At 43.1% G+C, this 18,469-nt stretch overlaps 1 protein-coding gene across 4 annotated transcripts in view; it reads right to left on the reverse strand.

Moving 5' to 3' along the window:
- The window catches only part of CUL1 (cullin 1), a 69,670-nt gene extending 51,907 nt beyond the window's left edge, over positions 1–17,763 (reverse strand). For 2 of the 4 annotated variants that reach the window (XM_084786142.1, XM_084786144.1), the window contains exon 1: positions 17,062–17,314. The gene's annotated coding sequence lies outside the window, so the exon portion shown is untranslated. Of the gene's footprint in view, positions 1–12,514; positions 12,536–17,061; positions 17,315–17,566 lie in introns of those variants that run through there. The other 2 variants (XM_084786145.1, XM_084786143.1) reach the window with 2 other exon arrangements.
- Positions 17,764–18,469: the final 706 nt, after the last annotated feature.

The following is an 18,469-nucleotide window of genomic DNA, read 5'->3' on the forward strand; positions in this document are numbered from 1 at the left end:
TAAGCTTACTCTATTAGCAGAGGTGCTTATTCTGCCCTGCAATAATATGTAAGAAGGCAAGCATGCAATTTCAAAGATTTGCCCAAATACACAGGTCATGTGGAGTATATAATTCATTGCCCTACTAAAGACATTGATAATAATGGCAATACAAGTTCAGAAGGGAAAGAAGTGTTGTCTGGCTGTAACAATCAAGGAGGAAGGTTTTAAACTGAATGCTTTCCTTCTTTTAGCAAGGGTGACTATCATTTCAACAGCGTAAGTACAAACAGGGAGGAGTAGTGAAGGGGGAGAGGGGTTCTGCACAAGTTGAGAGAAGGATGTGTGCAGAAAGCCAGAAGAGGCAGGGAGGGCATATCCATGAGAAGTGTACACAAGGCCTGAGTCTGCGGCTATGATAGACAAGAGGTTTTACTAACCTGAGGTTCCTAAGTGTTAGTCTGACACCTTTGTTAAGTTTACCAGAGAGAGGACACAGGCAGCGAAACTTGTAGGAATTTTAGGAGAATTGAAATAATGGCTCAGTACCCACAAGAGCAATGGAAAACAAAAGCCAACTGAGCAAGACAATGTAAACCAATAATTATAAGTGAGCTGAACGGGTAAGAGTGGCACAAGTAAGCAAAGAGCAGGAGGAAGCGATGGCTGTCTCACACTTGCACTTGCAAACCTCCAACAGTTCCCCTTTCCATTCCAGGACAGACAGTCACACACATTCAAGAGGATGCAGAGAGGGCTCTGTCATGAAGAACGTTTGGGGCTCTTGGAGAAGACGAGTTCCCACCAAAAACGTCAGGCAGCTTACAACTACTTGTAACTTCAACAGCAGATCTGACAATGTCTCTTCTGGATTTGGAAGCGCCTGTGTGCAAAAACACCTTTTCCCTATATATACATAATTTGAAATAAAAATGAATCTTTAAAAAGCTCAACTTAAGCTAAAGCTTGAAGAAATGTTCAATGATATAAGTTTTGTTTGTTTGTTTGATGCTAAAAATGGAAACATTTTACCTTTGGCCCAGAAATCCACTTCTAGAAATGCCTCTCTCAAATAAACAAGTCAAAATCATAAGTTGTTGTAAATTCAAGTCTAGTCACTGCAAAAGACTGGCAATTGGTCAAAAAAGATTAATTAACAGGGACAAGAGAACCTAATTCTGGCACGTCCACACTTTGGTGGCCTACCCATTATGTGAAGGAATGAGGAGTGCCTCTGGGTAGTGACCACTGATGGCATTTCTCAGCAGACATTAGCTGATCAGAACAGACCTGTGTGTAGGTTGTTTCTACGAAGTAAAAAATAAAATAGCCACCTTCACAGGAGGAGTGAAACTGGCTAGGAAGGAAGGTGAAATGAGAAAAACCTCAGTGGGGTTCATAGATAAAACTCACGGGCATGAAGCTAGTAAAAAAGCTCAGTGGTCAAAGTGCTGAAAGCTTAATGGCCTGAGTTTGGGGAAGGAGAGAGCGGACTCCTGAAAGTTATCCTCTGACTTCCACATGAACACACCTGCACCCTTTCACACACATAAAAAGATAAATTCAAGGACATTGTGAATGAAGAAAGAAAATGACTTCTTTATTTTCACTAACCTGTCTGAAATGTGACAATTTCTGATTATGAATGCTGGCAACAGCCCACAGTAGTGTTTCCTCAGTAAGAAACTACAGAGAAGGCCAGCCAGTGGTGGCACACACCTTTAATCCCAGCACTCAGGAGGCAAAGGCAGGCAGATCTCTCTGAGTCTGAGACCAACCTGCTATACAGAGTGAGTTCTAGGACATCCAGGGCTTCACAGAGAAACTGTCTCAAAAAACCAAAATAAAGAAAAAAGAGGGAAGAAGGGTGAGAAGGGATGGAGGGAGAAAAGGAGGAAGGAGGAGAGAAAAGGAAAAAAAGGAAAGGAAGCTGCAGTGATTTTCTTCATTGTCCTGTTAGTTAATGCCAGTATCATTTATACCAGTATTGAGATTACATTAGTTAAAGAAGCCATTCCAGCTTTTAAGTAGGAAGTATATTAAGTCAAGTGGAGAGGTCTGTTTCACTTGGAACAGTTCTTACAGTCCAAAACAAAAACAAAAAACTACAAAAACAAGCAAACAAACAAATATTGGCTAGAGATGGCTCAGCAGTTAAGAGCACTGACTGTTCTTTCAGAGGACCTGAGTTCCATTCCCAGCATCCATATGGAGGCTGACAACCATAGGAAACTCTAGTCCCAGGGGATCTAACAACCACCCTCTTCTGACCTCAGGCACCAGGCACAACTGTGATGCATGCACATACATATACATGCAGGCAAAACACTCATACACATAAATAAAAATTTAAGAGCTATAAAAATGGCCAGGTGTGGTGGTGCATGCCTTATTTAATCCTAGCACTAGGAAGGCAGAGGCAGGCAGATCTCTGAATTCAAGGCCAGCCTGGTCTACCAAGCAAGTCCAGGATAGCCAGGGCTCTGCTACACAAAGAATCCCTGTCTGGAAAAAAACAAAAAACAAAACAACAAACAAAACAGAATGAAAAAGGCTATAAAAACATGTTCAGACAACAGCTGCTTGTATAATTTCAACCAATTGCACCCCGTTTAAGCAATCACCTGACAACAACATATTGTAAACATACATGGAGTTCAAAAGTATGCTATTTCACAACAGTTCTGGACAGGCTAAATGATTATTTAGACACTTCAAGTGTGCTTCTGTGAAACTTTCTGTAGTGTTAAACTGAACACTTGATTCAAAGGTTCTCATGCTGCAAAACCTCAAAAACAAAGAAGCCTGAAACAACCTCATATAGGTAGGAATTGTTGTGAAGACTGACTTGAAAATGGAGATAAATGGTCTTAGTTTTTTTTTTTTTTCTTTTTTCTTTTTTGGTTTTTTGAGACAGAGTTTCTCTATGTAGCCTTGGCTGTCCTGGACTCGCTTTGTAGACCAGGCCGGCCTCGAACACACAGTGATCCACCTGCCTCTGCCTCCCGAGTGCTGGGATTAAAGGCATGTGCCACCACGCCCGGCAATGGTCTTAGTTTTACATGTTAAATTTCAAAAGAACTCCAAAATGAAAATGCCAAAGTAGACATCTTTTTTTTTTTTTTTTTTAATATAAAACTAGGCCAGTAAGACAGCTCAGTGGGTAAATTTAAAGGTCCTTGTCCTGAACCTGATGACCTGGGCTTGACCACCCTTGTGCTTGTAAGGTAAAAGTAGAGAACCAATTCCAGAAAGTTGTCCACTGACCTCTATAGGTGTGCATGATGTGCATGCTGGACACTGCTCCCATAAATGTCTAAATAAATATCTGTAAAATAATAAGATATAAACCTGAAGCCCAAAGGAAAACACACCTGAAGAAATAAATAAAAATGTACAAGTACAGGCATGAGCCTGAAAAATATTCTCAAAGTGTTAAAAAAAAAACAAAACAGAGATGAAGACTGGCATTTACAATATAAGCACTGGACATGGGAGCTCCTATGTCGCACTGGATACAGTGTAAAAAGGTTGAACACCTATCAACAAAAAAGATCTGTTTTGAAAAAGTCATCGAGGGCCTCAAGTGTCTGGAGATTTTTGATCTAAAAGAATGTTGCTTCACGTGAATAGCCAGTAGTAGAGTACACAGGTCCTGGGTTCAATCCCCAAGGCTCACGGGGCAAGCAGGGGCCTCTACTAAAGCGGGAAGCCAGCCCAAAGCCTAGTAGAAATCATAATCAGCCACTCAAAACAATTCTGACAAGAGGATGGTAGATTCCTGTTGCTAACAGAAACAGACACTGCCTTTTCTGAGACCAGTGTCACAGCAGGACCCCCAGAACACCTCAGATGTAACAGCTTATTCCCACTCCCCATTACATTATGGCACTAGAATGAGTTGTGTGTCTTAAGTTCTGAAGCTGGAATGTAAGTATAACTTACAAATAAATGGGTAGCTAATACAACTATCATGCCTCAATTACCAAAAATACCACATACCTTATTCAAAAATAGAACCAACCCTTTCTGTATTGTCTCATGGCTGAACTTATGTGACCATGAATTCACAACCTAATACAAAACATCATATTCTGCTACAGCATGTTTGTGTTTCTGCTTTCCACTCTCTGAAACAAGTCCTTCTGGCAACCTCAACACCATGACCCCAACTCAGCTCACAACCAGATGGCATTGAACAAACACACCAATTGCTGATGAGAAGAGATAAACACAGCAAAATGTAAGCATAACTAGCAGATTCACCTAGAAGGCAACCACAGTTGGGTCCTTCCATACTGACAATTCTAATTGCATTCATTCATGTTAAAGTAATCCTTAAAAATTAAGAGCAGGGTGTGGAGAGGGATCAATTTCAGTTATACTAGCTATGTTTCAGTTTATACTAGGTAAGCTCTGGAAAGCTGCTGCCCAGCATAGTGACTGTAGTTAATAACATACTGAATACTGGATACATGCTGGGGGGCGGGGGGGTGTGGAGAACAAGAAAAAAGAGACAAGTGCTAAGAGGAAGTCCTCAAAGTTCTTACAAAAGGGTATGTGAGGTTACTGAAATTATTTATAGCTTGATCTTATCATTTAACTATATTTAGGGGATCTGAGGCATACTATCTCAGCAGTAAGGGCTCTGTCTGGCATGCACAGGCCCCGGGTCCCACCCCCTACTACCACAAAACAAAGAATACGTTATCGTGCTGTAGTCATAAACAAACAAGTTTCACATTAAGAAAGTAAAAGGGAGGGAAGTTAAACATCAAACTCTCAGAATTGATGTAAAGATTAAGTAAGACCCGTAAAAATACAGCTTGGATACAGTAGGAACCCTCCCTTCCTTTTAAAACTTAGAGTGAAAGAAAGGTGATGTAACTTAGAACCCAAAAGCTTCTAATTCATATGCATTTACTAGAAAATGCTTACAAGCCATTAAACACAAGGGCAATCCTAGGATGAACTTATTCAGGTAGTATTTCTAGAACTTTCCTTAAAAAGAAAACTAAAAGTTTACTGTTGATTTCTTTCCTTTTATTCTTTTCTTTTTTTCTTTCTTTCTTTCTTTCTTTTCTGTTTTGGTTTTTCAAGACAGGGTTTCTCTGTGTAGCCTTGGCTGTCCTGGACTCGCTTAGTAGACCAGGCTGGCTAAGAACTCACATCAATCCACTTGCGTCTGCCTTTCCAGTGCTGGGATTAGAAGCATGTGCCACCACGCCCAGCAGATTTCTTTATTGTACTTGTGAAACACACATGTATTCTATAAGGCAGAAAACATCAGTGAACAAAAGACACTAATATTAAATGTCATACTTATTTTCTTAATTCAAAATTAGGCTATTTGGGCGATGAATGTTTTACTAAGTAGGTTTTACATTTATACCTGTTGTTCTGACAAAAGCAACTCAAAGAAGACAGCTTTATTTTCAATCATTTTAAGGGTAGGTACAGTGCATCATGAAGGGGAAGGCATGGCGGCAGGAGTCTAAGGCAGCTGGGCACACTGCTTCCATCGTCAGCAAGCACACAGAACTTTGCTCAGGTAGCTTTCTCTTATTGAGTTTAGGATTCTAGCTGGTGGAGTGGTACCCCAACCTACTCTATAGACAATTCCTGATGGATGTGCCCAGAGATTTGCTTCTATGGTGACTCTAAATCCCAACTTATCAAAGCTAACTATTACGTGTACTATAATGAGTATCTGTAAACAGAACATCTCACTGCATTAGAGATTTCACAAAAGCAAAACCACTGATCCACAGGTTCTAATGGCTAGAGTTGGTGCCCACTTGACAGTTTGATGTTCAGCACTCAACAGTACCCTGGCACAATACAAATGTTCTAGGAATACGGGTTAGGTAAGTACTCTAAATATTGTGGGGACACATTTGACTCTCTGAGGATACTCTGTAGAGGACCACGGTTCAGTTCTCGGCACCTATATTGGCTCACAACCATCTACAACTCCATTTCCAAGGGATCCAATACTTTTCTCCTGGCTACAACAGCATACACGACACATACATATGCAGGCAAACATTTACACACATAAAAATAAATCATTTGAAGATTTGAATGAAATATAGTTATTCAAATAAGCTGTACATACTATAAAAACTGATAGTATTAGAAAGCAGACAATTATAAATTAATAAAAAAAAAAAAGGAGAAAAAAAAAAAGAAAGCAGACAATGACGCAGAATCTTGGGGAAGGAAAAGAGCAAATAAATTACTGTCCTGCTCCCACCACTCTCCGAAAGCTAGCAGAGCTCTGAAATCAGATCAAGTTCTTACAAAAATCAATACAGCTGTGTCCCCCCTCCCCCACTCCTCTCTTTTGGTTTTTATAGTCCTGGCTGTGATGGACTTGCTTTTACACCAGGCTGGCCTCAAACTCACAAAGATCTGCCCGCCTCTGCCTCCTGAGTGCAGGAATTAAAGCATGTGCTACAACACGCAACTCTACAGCAGTCTTCTTTTGATCATTTCTGTTGTTCTTCTGATTGAAGAGTATAAATATTAACATAATCATTCTGTCAAACACACTTTTCCAACCATGGAAAATCTCAGATATCATAGGAGCATCTAGTAATTAGTAAATAATTTTGGTTCTCTTAGAACTTGTACCAGAATGATTATTAAAAGAATATCTCCGTTAAAGCATTAAAAGTATTAGTTATTCAATTCATATTGAAGTTTAGGCTCTGCCAGCCTCTATATCCTTCCTACTTTAATTACTATGATTCCAATAGAGTACCATGAGCATTTAGAAAACTTGAAAGTTTGCCAAGAAACATGAGTACATTAGACCCCAAAGGTGTCGTATAGAGCTGGCCTGTGTGCCAAAATCTAGTTTAAAGTGTTCTATTATAGTTATTTTCTTGTGGGGTAACGGAAGCTTGTGTGCGTGCATATGGGGGGGGGTGGGGGGGAAGAGAGAGAGAGAGAGAGGAGAGAGAGAGAATCTATATGAGAGAATACAATGTGTGTGTTGTGTTCAGGTCAGAGGACAACCTGCAGGAGTTGGTTCTCTCCTTATACCATGTGGGTTCGACCTCAGGTGGTCAGGCTTGGCTGCAAGCATTATTACCTGTGCTAAGTAAGCTATCAATCTCATCAGCCCCCAAATAACCTAGTTTCAAGTGCTAAGAACTAAATTTTAAATATCAGTTTCAGGGCAATGCTTTCAATAATCTAGTTAAATCATTTCTCTAATGATACAGATTGGTAATCTTGTGTATCTTATTGCTAAGCATTTTTCTTTAAAAAAAAATAAAGAGAAATGAAATTTTATCTTATCACAGTCATCCACCTATAGTATGCATGTTGTTCAAACTGAGAGCTATAGTCCATTATTTATTACAGGTCAGGAAATCAATTTAGTATATAGCAACTGGGACTATTTTTTAAAGAGTAAAATAGAAACAAACAAACCTCATAGGACTTAACAAGGTATGCATTACAGGTATTCAATTACATTGGAACATTCCTTATCCAAAGGCTCAGACCAAAAGTGTCTTTTTTCCTCCCAGACTTTAGAATGGCATAGGCACATATACAATATTTTGGGGGTGGGATTCAAATCTAAATACCAGCTTCATTTATGCACATACTTTACACAAGCTGAAATGAAGGTAGTTTCAGATAACATTATCAGGATGCCAGTGTTTTGACAGTGACAAGTCACATGAAATTTGCTGTGGTTTTTCCACTTAGAGCATTGAGCTGGTCCTCAAAGTTTCTCATTTTAAGCAGTTCAAATGCAGTACTATAGAAATACAGGTGTATTTCAAAGACAAACATACTTGAAATCCTCACTCCACAACTTGCTAACAGATCTCTTCACTGCTAAGCCTTCATTGTCTATAGGTTGAAAATACTGGGTTTCCAGTCAGAATGAAGCACATGAACGCTCCCTGTAAATTCCACAATACTGTTGATACAATGATACCCCCAATTCACAGCCAAGTGTTCCCAGTAGAGGTGGGTGGTAATGGTTCCTTGTCTCTCTCCCTCTCTCACTTAGGTTTGTGATGACTGTGGCAATGAACTCTACTTCAACTCATGGTCCCCACAGTCCTACTCAGTCAGTTTCCAACAGTCTCATGCACATGTGAACACTTTGTCCTGTAGTCAGCTGATACCAGGGCTGAGAAACTACCTGTTCAATAAGCATGCAGCTATTAACTACCTCATCATCGGGGTTTCAATTAAAGACAAAACAATGACAAAATCTCACCCTTTTTCTATTTTGCAAATATAACTCATCTAACCGTGAGATGAAAACTCATCAGCCATTCTCCTTAGTTAGACCATTATCACTCAAGCAATCTTCCCATCCTATTACAAATTAGCTGAAGAAAATGGACATTTCTTTTATTTCAATGCTCTTGTTTTCCTCTTTTTCTCTTCTTTTTAGCTTCAGTTATGTATCTTCACACAGACCCAACTTGGAGTTCTACACTGTTTAATTTGAAGACAACTTACTACTGTACTGACCCCAAACGAGGTCAAGTTGTACACTCACAAAAAGCCATCGTGTCCTGTATATCTGTGCAAGCTAGAGGCCAACCTTAGGTGCCCCTCAGATGCCACCAACACACTTTAGGTTTTGTTTTTGAGACAGGGTCTCCTAAGTCCTACAATACCAACTTCCCCTAAGAAGATGGTTTTCAAACAGGTAAGCCTCCAACATTTTGTACGTGCTACAGATTTTTCTAGAACTGCCTGCTCCCAATCAAGATTCCTGCATTTTTTTTCAATTACAAAATCTTCACAACTTGCATAACTTGCTTTTATCTGTCAAAATATAAGAGTAGTAACTAGAGTTTTCAGCCTTTCTCTTCATACCTGGACACAGGCTGATTTCACATTCCTGGGCTCCAATGGTCCTCCCACCTGAAGCACTCCAGAAGCTGGGGTGGCAAGTATTGTTGAGAGGCAGGAGAAACACACTAGCAGCTTATCTGCAATAACTAAAGTCTGGCCCTAGATTCAATCCCCAGTACCAAAAATCAAACTAAAGAACTCTGGCGTCTGTATTTTAAATAAGCATAAAGCAACCTGCCATGTGAAGGTGTTCATGGCCTTCATTCTTACACTGGTGTTACATAGAGCCACACACTGTCTTTACTGCTGCACTCTAGTGTAAGAAGCGTCAAAAACAAAACCATGCTGATGACTAAGACTAATGACATAGACCTATAATTTCAGCTACTAAGGAGGCTGGGAAACTTTCCCAAATCCAAGGCCAGCCTAAGCTGAGAGGTAGTTCAAGGTCAATGCAGACAATCAATTCCTAAAGACAATCTGACAACTCAAAATGAATGAATGAAAGAAAGAAAGAAAGAAAGAAAGAAAGAAAGAAAGAAAGAAAGAAAACCAAAAAGGCTAGAGATAAATTATAGCTCAGTAGGCATTTGGCTACCATACCCCTAGGCCTAATACACCTAACAACAAAACTACCACACTGTCTTACTTTTGCTGACACTTAACTTGCTTTACTTACTTGAGTATTGCTTTCAAGCTTATCTTCAAGTAGCTTATTTTAAAAAACCATTATTTATGTTTCCAGGTGAAAATACACTTTTTTGTAAAGATAAAAATCACTAAAACTACAAAATCCAGATTTCCCCCATAGTTTTAGCAGCACTGAGATTTTAGACACAAGGGTTAGTGAGAGCCCAGGAGATGAAGGCATTTGCCTCATAATCTTAGATTTTCAAAGGAGAAAATCAACTCCTCAAAGTTGTCATGTCAACTTTGTGTGTGGCTATGCCCTTGGGCCCACAGACAAGGAAAAAAATTTTTTTTTAAAATTCTGGAAAAAAGCAGTTAACAGGTAGAATGAATATATTCATTATAAAATATTAGAATCAAAACAAACAAATCAAAACTTTAGAACAGCCAAAGTGATCCTATACACTAAAAACAAAACAGAAGGGGCCAGAGAGATGGCTCAGCAGTTAAGAGCACTTATTGCTCTTCCAGGACCCAAGTTTGGTCCCCAGCACCCACGCGGTGGCTCACAAGCAACTGTTAACTCCAGTTCCAAGGGAACTGACAGCCTCCCCTGGCCTGTCTAACACCAGGCATGTACGTGGTACACATGCATTGTCTTAGTCACTGTTCTATTGCTGTGAAGAGACAGCATGACCAAGGCAACGCTTATAAAAGAAAAGCATTTAACTGGGGGCATGTTTACAGTCTCTGAGGTCCATTATCATCATGGCTGGAAGCATGACACGAGAAATACTTGAGAGCTACATCCTGATCCACAAGGTGGGGGATGGGGCACCTTTGAGCTCTGTCACCTGGGCCTGGTGTGGGCTTTTGAAGCCTCAAAGCCCACTCCAAGTTTAGACACACTTCCTCCTACCTCCTAATCATTTCTAAAACAGTGCAGTGCCACACCCTGGTGACTAAGCTTTCAAATATATGATACTATGGGGGCCATTCTTATTCAAGCCACAACAAACATACAGGCAAAATACTCATATACATTAAAAAAAAAGTCTCTGTACAAGGCAAAGTCAATTATACACAAAACATGTACAAATGAGCTAACAGGAAAAATTGCTCCACCCTATGAGTCTTCAACATCCTTACGCCCTCTCATCTTCCTGTATCTTTTGGGGACCCTGGTAGTAGTGACCTACCTCTCTCTACATAATTTTCTGAGGTGGTCTTTCATCACCATACCAAATTGGACGTCCTCAGGATGAACTTCAGTAGACTATATGATGATAAGCATCAAACATTTCCGTGACACATGTCAAAATCCAGTTTCAAACAGGAGAGCAAAGATGGACTTCTTCCAATATAAGGCATTTGCAAGACAGAGAAAGCTGAGGGGCAGCAGCCAGTAAGTAAAAAAGCACTTAATAAGCAAGTCTTTGGCACGAACATCAGTGTTCCTGTAACACTAACCTGTAAGTAAAGCTTTTAAACTTTTAATCCTTAAGATGGGAGAAGTCCACCACCCTGTACTCTCTTCCATCTCTCTCCCAAACCAGTATTATACTGAACTTATTCCTGGGACCCCATTTGGGCCTGAGGAATCTGTTCCATGGCTTATCACTGTAGGATCCCAAACCTTTCCTTCTAGTCTGACCAGAGAAGGCCTCTCCCCAAACACCAGAAAGGAAGGTCTAAGTTCTCTTACCTTTTCTCCACTTTGTGAGTTTAAGATGCCTATCAGGCACAGCTAACTATTTTATTGAGTAAATAATTAGTGTATTCTGTGTAGCAAAGGCATTCCCCCCTTGATGTCTTGGTGACAATTTCTGTACATTTTATGCATAATTCTGTGTGCCTATCGTCTCCTTAATTCTCACAATATTTCTTTCTTTTTTTAAATTTTTTATTTAATTTTAACTTATGTGCATTGGTGTGAGGGTGTCAGATCTTGGCATTATAGACAGTTGTGAGCTGCCATGTGGGTGCTAGGAATCAAACCCAGGTCCTTTGGAAGAGCAGGCAGTGCTCTTAACCACTGAGCCATCTCTCCAGCCCCCTCTCACAATATTTCTAATTTAGAGATCTTCCATATATAACAGATTTTTAAAAACCCACCAACTTTCAGTTTTCCAACCTATAGCACAAGCTATGTCAAGTAATTTATTTTCCTAATTTTTAGTAAGTTTTATTACTATGCATGAAGGCATTATCATTTAAACATTCAACTTAAAATGTATCTCCTGTTATCAGGAGTTATGAACTAAGCAAAACAGCGTGGGAAGTTCAATTATCACCAAGAAAAGGAAAAGTCAGCTGCCCAGATGGCCCAGCAGGGAAAGGCATCTGCCTCCAAGCCTGGTGACCTGAGTCTGATCCCAAGAACCCACATGGTAGAAGAAGGGAAGCTGGTGCTACAGGTCTGTCCTCTAACCTCCACAACTGTGGAATAGCATGTCTGTGTGCATGTGTGTACACACACTATTTTTTTTTTTTAGAGGAAAAGAAAGAAAACCTCCACTACGAAGGTTATTTTAAATAAACAATATCAACCACTGGAACCAGCCTACTCAATCAGACATTTAGCCGTAGCCATTACCACATGGAAAGGAGAGGTAGGTAAATCAAATACCCTCTGCACTGAGTAAACAGAATGATCTTCCTTGACAGTGGTTCTTCTATTGCTATTTTCTTAGGATTTATGCTTTTGAAAATTATCTCGCTGTGCTGGAAGTGTAGCTCAGTGCTGGAGGACTTGCCTAGTATACAAAGAATCTGAGGCTACCTGGGTTCCATCCCTAGCACCTTGCCCCAAAAAACTTCCAAAGATGAAATGATTCACTATACTGTATTTTCAGTTGTCTATGTGCAGTATAGAAAAACTAGCAAAACAAAACAAACAAAAAACCCCAAAACTAAAGAACCACTTCTTAAAGATAATCACTACACACATGAAGTTATTTTCCAAAAACACATACATTCACACACTAAAAACTTTTTATACATATTAATTTTTAGTATTTTTGCACTTTAATATTCAATACAGTATTAGAGAAATGCAAAGATTTACCTAAATAAGATTGAAGTGGTCATCCGTAATAGCCCCAAACTGAAAACGAATACATAAGGTATTAAGTCATATATTGGGGGGGGGGCGAGGGGGGATCATTAAACTATTAATCACTTCTTATATTGTTAACAAAATCCTTAAAAGTTAGTTAGCTATTTCAAACTATACATCAGTTTGAAAGTTTTTGTTACATTTTGCTCTTGAAAATTATACTTAGTTGGGGGAAAAGATGGCTCAGCACATAGGAGCATTTCCTGAGGACCCAGGTTTAGTTCCCAACACCAACTTGGCATCCCATAACTCAAGTTACAGGGGATCGGATGGTCTCTTCTAGGCTGTGTGGTGACCAGGTCTCTGGGCACCAGGCTCACGTATGCATGCAAATGTGTGCGTGCACGCCTGCCTTTTAAAAACTTGTATTTACTTATATTCCTTCTAGCAATGAGTAGGCACATTTCCCCATCTTCTCAACAAAAGCGGTTTACTTTAAAAACATTAGATTTCCACTTCTGGGAATACTGCTAGTGAAGCTGAGTATTTTTCATGTTTCCTACTCTGGTTTGCTCATTTTTTGCCATGGGAGGAAATCCTTTTTTCCCATTAGTTCATAAGTCCCCCCTTGATAGTATAAAAAGTAAATTTGCTTGTAAAAACATTTTCTCAGTTTGTCATTTGCCTTTTATTCTATTTACAAGATTTTATCATAAGGAAGTTTTTAAATTCTGAAGTAACTGGTGCATCCTTTTAAAGTCTACAGTTTAGGTATTATTCTTATGTTTCTCCACCCTGAGACTTGAAATTGCTATTTTTTTGGCTACTAAAATTTTTATAAAAAATTTCAGAGCACACAAGTTCACCTAAAATCACCACCATTTTACAACTTTACTTATACTAGTGCATACTTTTACATACTTAAATTGGTATTTTGTTTTCTAAAGTATTTTCTGACACAGGCCTTTAAAAAAAAGCTTATTAAATGGTTTTAAGAATTTCTGCAAGGCCAATGAGTCATAACATCACACCCAACTTAACAATAGCCCCAAAGTTCTAAAGCTGTTCATGTCTACACCATCACTAAGTACTCTCCAGCGTTTTCTGAAAGATCAGGAAGAATAAACTCATTCTTGGGAGCCAACCATAGTTATGTATGATGCATTCTGTTGTAATGATCAGACATCAATCCTTAAAGACACTTTCTCTTTAGTCTCCGCTAATCTTCCTTCACTTTCATATACATCAGACTTTCAGGGTGAGCCCTTGGTTAAGAGTTCAAGCTCTGGGGTCACCAACTTGCTCTAACCTGCTACCTGGGGCTTTACTGCTTCACTCCCTAGATGGAAACAACACAAAGTCCAGGACCCTTCTATTTTCTCCAAGGAGGGTTAAATGTCAGTACTTACACTTCAGAAAGGCTTTGTAAAGATTTGACGCAGGAGGACGTATAGGAATGTTGACATGAGCATTGTGCTAGGTACTAGAGTCAGATTAGTTCCACCCTGCCCCGGGTAAAGGTCAGTCTAGTAGAAGAAACCACCAAGTGTCATCAGAAGGTTAAGCACTGAGATAGTATCACAGACAGGACATCATGAGGACCTAGGAAAAGGTTCTAGAGGACGGCAGGGCCAGCTTCCCTGAGATGGAGATGCCTGGGCTGCAAGTGTAAGAAGAAAATAAACAGGCATGATTTCAACCCAGAACAGAAATGCAATCAAACCGAAGCATGAGTGGAAGTCAGAGAGCAGAATCTTTCTTCTGCCCTCTCAAGGGAAAAATTAAATTAAAACTCTGGTGGTCAAACATGAATGGCATGTTCGAAAAAGTAGTTCTCCAATGTCTCACTGCTTGTGGTTGAAAGCTATGACATTCCCATGGAATCCACCTTAGGAGCTTGCTGCCAAGTCTGAGAAACTGAGTTGTGTCCCTGGGACCCACAAAATAGAGAATAGACTATTAAGTTCGTCTTCTCGCCTCCTCGTGTGTGCTCTGGTGCATGCACATGCAAGCGTGTGTGTGTGTGTGTGTGTGTGTGTGTGCACATTTTTCTTAAAAGATGAATTTAGAACTATCCTTTAAAATATTTGGCTAACAGCATACCTAAAAGATAAGTTCAAAATGAAACCACTGATCCTCAAAGACAATTATCCCATGATTTCATTGCTAAGGATAGAAAGACTATGTTTGGGGATGTATGGAGAGCCCAAACTGCAAAAAATTCCTAACTTTGGGGGACCTTAAGACACTAAAGCTGAACTTTAACTTAATTTCCATGCTGAAATGAAGGTATGCTATCCCTTATCCCTCCCACAGAAATTTTTGGTACAACTGGGCTGGCCTATTTTCCCAGCAGGGAACAGCCTTAAACACTAGCCTGCTTTACTTCAAAGGCAAAGGGTTAAACAATCTTGCTTCAAAAACAAAAACAAAACAACAAAACTAATACAAAAGTCTAAACACTGACTCTTTAAACTAGAATTATTAATTTTACCAACTGTTTGCATTTCCACAACTAAAGAAATCCTCAACACCCCCGCACCCGCCAGGACATAGTAACTAGTTTTGAGGGTAGAAGGATAAACACAAGAAAAATGACAAGTTACAACCTAGCCAAGCACACAACATAATAATAAACTTGCGTTCTTAACAAGCTCAACAGCAGCACTGACGAGGTTTTCTGCAGCCAAAATTAGGGGGAGTAGTAAAACCCCAGAATTAATTTACAGTTAGTAAAAAAAAAAAAATGCATTCAAGGTATCACCAAAATCACGTTCTATGTTATTATCTGAGGGATACAAAATAAAGGACTTATTCCCTGTTTTCAATGATTTCATAGTTGGATCCACGGGAAATAAGCCTGTATTGTAGAGCAAGAAGGTGGAGTTCCTAGAACAACAGAGTCTATGTAGTATCCAAAGACACCTGGCCAAATTAGCTCACACTTCAGATGTGACATACTGGGAATTTGGGCCACACCTACCAAGGCCTGACACACCTACCAGGGCCTGACCATAGGCTCAGGAAAAAAAATAACTTACAAACTGATGAAACATCCTAGCATACCTAAAAACTTGGATGGCTTTTTGGCAAAATAGCTTTTTAAAGATGATGCCAATGGTGGGGGGGGGGACATTTTTAGGAAGCACTTCAGCCTGTCCTCCCAGGCTTAGTAAGTGCTCCCCCAAAACCTCCAAAAATGGGCATAACAGAAGATAAAGCAAGCCAGTCTTGTGCTTGCATATTCAGAATCTAAACTGAGATGTTTCAACTTACTATGGGAAGCAACACATAAGTTTTAAGAAAAAAACCAAAACCAAAAACTAGCATCTTGAAACCTTTTCAAAACAAAGAAAAACCTCATATTTTTTCCTAAACTACAATCGCTTCTTCCGTGTGTGTTAGGTTTAGGTCCTAGAAACTTAAAGTAAAAAGAAACTTAGTTCCTCTCCTGTCACCCCAGTAAGTACCTTTCTAAAACTGTGATCACTTATTCCATCCTTGGCTTTTGGCTGTGTGAATGCTACTCCAGCAAAGAGCAAGTACACACAGCCAACTAAAAACAACTGAACAACTTGAGACCGCATTTCAGTACGCGCGTGCCCTTACCACAAACCCCCAACGACTGCGAGCTAACAAGCACCAGCGGTGACCTCGTCGGAAAGAGGAATTCTCTTCTTGGCAGGCCTGGCTCCCTTAACTTTGGAGATTTAGGTTCCAGGAATGAGTGTGTGGAAGCGTCGCTTGCTTTCTCAATTCTCCCCTGTGTCTCGCAGTGCACAGGTGACAGGAAGAGGGGGGCTTTCAAGGCCACGCGGGATTTAAGAATAGAGGCGCGCGAGCCCCGGCCGACGGGACCCCGAGTCGGTCCCTCCTGGCCCGGCGCCCAGTTACCTTTGGGGGTCAGCGCGCGCGCTCCCGCCGGGCCCGGGGGCGCGCCGAGGTCGCCGCGCTGGGCCCAGCCCGACTGGAGGGAGCTGGAGGACGCCTCGGGGCTCCGTTCGTTTGGAAAAGCACACCGCATCCCTGCGCGCCTGCCCGGCCACGCTCCCCCGAGAGAACGGAGCCCCCCGGGCACCAGTTACCAAATAATCATGCCCCGCACCGTCGCAACAATGCGTGCCCCGGGCTCCCCGAGAACACGAGTCCCCCGGCCCAGAGCCGCCCCGGCCGAGCGGAACCCGCAGGGCCGAGGGGAAGGGAGGGGTGGCGCGTGAGGCGCGGAGGCCGGCCGGCGCCACAGGCCGCGGTGAGTCCGGCTTTTTCCCAGTGCGTAGCCCGGGCCTGGCCCCGCGAGTCCCGGCCCAGGCCGAGCCCAGCCGGCCCGGTGACTCAGGCCCGGCCTGCCGGCTCCGCTCCGCCCTCGGCGTCCTACGCCCACGACTTGTCCGGCCCGGCCGCCATTCCGCCTAGCCACGGCGCGGCGCGGCGCCTCAGGCCTCGCCGGGCAGCCCGGGCTCGGACGCCGCGGCCCGAGTCACTGCGACGCCGCGGCTCCGCCGGGGCCTGCGCTGCCTCCCGCCGCCGCCGCCGCCGCGGCCCGAGCCGCTACTCACCCGCATCTCCGGGCGCCCCCCGACGCTCGGGCGACGGCGTGTAGTGCTCGCGGGGCCCGCCGAGGTCTGGCCGCGTCCCTCAGCGCCCGGGCTGCCCCGCCTGGAGCTGCGTGCGACACGGCGCCCGCTCCTCCTCCTCCTCCCCTGCCCGCCTGCCGGCCCTCCTCCTCCTCCTCCTCCCGCCGCCGCCGCCGCCGCCGCCGCCTGCACCACGCAACCTCCGCCCTCTCGCCGTCCCTCCGCCGCTCCCCGCCCTCCCGGCTTCACCGGCTCTGGCGGCCGCGGGGCGAAGCCGTGGGGGAGGGAGGGAGGGCCGGAACGCACCGCCATCGGCGTCCGGGGCGGGTGGGGGGAGGGGAGGAGGGCGGGGGGGGGGGGAGAGCCAAGAAACTGTCGCCGCCATCGCCGGGCTAGCGGCGGCGCGGGAGGGGTCCCGAAACCGCCCTCCCGCAGGCCCAGGTCGTCCCTCCGTGGCGAGGTCCCGCTTCGCGCGGGCAATTTCTACCTGCTTCCCAAACGCCGAGCCGGGCCCCTCCTGACGTGCCGGATCCTCCGCCAGGTTTTCCCGCCGCCCTCGCGTCGGGGCGGCCTCTCTCAAGTCCCGGCTTCCCGCCACTTCGGACTTCTCGTTGGAGGCTGAGCTGAGGTTGGGGGCTCTGGCCTCTGAAGAAACTTCCGGAAGCGGCCGTGGGAGAGAGGGGGGCCTTGACCTCCCTGGCCCAGCTCCTGCGCGCACATCCCGGGAGCTGACATGAACCCCCCACTAGTGTGGGCCGGGTGTATCCGGTCCTGGAGTTGAACCAGAGGCAACGTCCCCCTCCGCCAGATGATAAAGTCAAATGTGTAGGCGGCCCCCAAATCCGCGTAGACGCCAGGAAAACGTGCAGTCGCGTCTCCGACCCCTTTTCTCCCTGCAGGCCTCGGAGATTCCCTCCCGCCCCGCGGAAAGTCCCAGTGTGTCCACATACCCACGTGCACGTGTCCCCCTTTTTAAATACTTTCCTCCAAACTAAAGTAGGTTCCCTTCCCTCTTTAGATACTTTTCACTTTCAGTCTCCATAAGGTTCACTTCTGAAGAGTTGGAGTTTGCGATTCCAGCCTGAGATTACATCTAGAAATTTCTCGCTCATTGGAAATCATCTGTCTTGTGTTTCTAAAATTCAGTTGTAAATTTGGCAACACCCCTAGCCACAGGTGAAAGGCCGGAGGGAAAATGGATTTAGCCTACACCTAGTTAGAGGCAGCTGTTTTGATAATCCTGCCTTAGATCTGCCATTTAAACCTTGAAGAAGCAAGGAAACATTTTCAGTCAGCCCATCATCCGGGCAAAAGGTGTATTTAATGCAACTTCCTGTTTTCACCAGACTAGAGCACCACGAAGATTCTAATGCAGCACTTCAAGGCAGAA

This window comes from Acomys minous, assembly GCF_964271855.1.
Source record: "Acomys minous genome assembly, chromosome: 6".
Taxonomy (NCBI): domain Eukaryota; kingdom Metazoa; phylum Chordata; class Mammalia; order Rodentia; family Muridae; genus Acomys; species Acomys minous.